Source organism: Pundamilia nyererei, unplaced genomic scaffold, assembly GCF_000239375.1.
Source record: "Pundamilia nyererei isolate P.nyererei 1_Seehausen unplaced genomic scaffold, PunNye1.0 scaffold00089, whole genome shotgun sequence".
Lineage (NCBI taxonomy): Eukaryota > Metazoa > Chordata > Actinopteri > Cichliformes > Cichlidae > Pundamilia > Pundamilia nyererei.
Genome location: NW_005187490.1, coordinates 8,103 through 9,487, shown reverse-complemented (window position 1 = coordinate 9,487; position 1,385 = coordinate 8,103).

Genomic DNA, 1,385 nt, shown 5'->3' with positions numbered 1-1,385 from the left:
TTTTTTTTGTTTTTGTTTTAGTAGGGTCACCTTTTAAAACTGTTTTTTATGCCGGGTTTGTTTTTATTTCTACTGGGCTGGTGCAATATTAGTCGGGCAATGTGCAATCCCTGAGTGGGGCTCTTACCTTAAAGGAATTAGGATTTTTCACTTGTGTGTTTTTGTGTTTTCGGGCACTCGGGAGGACGGTACCTGTCTTGTCGTCATCTCGTAGCCAAATATTTGACGAAGTCTAGAAGGGAAGTCTGAGTCGCCGTCCAAACTTCTGCCTGCAGCACAACCTCAGTCTCAGCGCTCGGCATGCACGCTGAAAGAGCCCTCAGGTGAACTTCTCTCACCTGCATATACACTTTGCATCAGTTTCTGTTTTCGGCTGCAGGTCCATGAAGGCACTTTTGGAGGAATATTATGGTCTGACCTTCATCCTTCAGCTCACTCTGAACTCTCTGAGCAGCTCTCTGTCGTCTCTGTGAGGACCTGCAGGAACACTTCTCCAGACTTCTTGAAGGAAATTCAAAGCTCTTCTGCCTTCTGTTGATGATGTTGATGACTCCACACTGTTTATGTCCTGCTGAGCTTTGTGCTCTGGGAATGCCAGACCATGACTGATAGTGTTATTGTCTTATATCTCACGTCACTGCTTATATCTGAAGTCCTGCTGGCAGAAATGCCCTTCAGTCAGAAAGGTTGATGGTCAGGATGAACCTGGACACTTCTTTGTACACGTGTGTCGTATCTTTTGAATGATAAGTACTGATAGAGACAGACGTGAGTCTGTATTCATATTTCTTGCAGCCTGTTAGCACTGTACCTCCTGCCTTTCCAAACGGCTCTTCTGTGTTTCTGTCTCATCGTTCTGCTGATGAACATTTGTCGCCCACCGTGATCTCAGCACGTTGTCCTGGTTCTGGAGAGCAGATTGTGAGTTGATCTGAGTCCTGTGATTTCCAGTAGTGATTTATTCCCAAGACAAAATTAAATCATCCTCTGCTGCCGTGTTTTTGCACAATAAAAATGATGCAGCTGTCAGAAACGGTCCAGCCCTGGTTATTGTCACAGATATGACGCTCGTCTTATCCTGTCTACTTCTGTCAGTTTCCTTCATTTACTTCTTGTTATTTTCCTAAAATGTGCCCCAGAGTGACAAAAATATCTGCTGGAGTTTATGCTGTACTAAAACCTCTGTGACATAGTTGCACTCACTGCTAACAGGAAAGCCAGAGGAGCAGACACATCACAGCAAAACACTGATGCAGCTTTTTCACATTAAATGGAAGTGATATAAGATACAGTCCTGATTAAAGGTTTAAGACCACTTGAAAATGACAAAAATCTTATTTTGCATGGTTGGATCTTAACAAATGTTGTTACTAAGAAAATGTTTT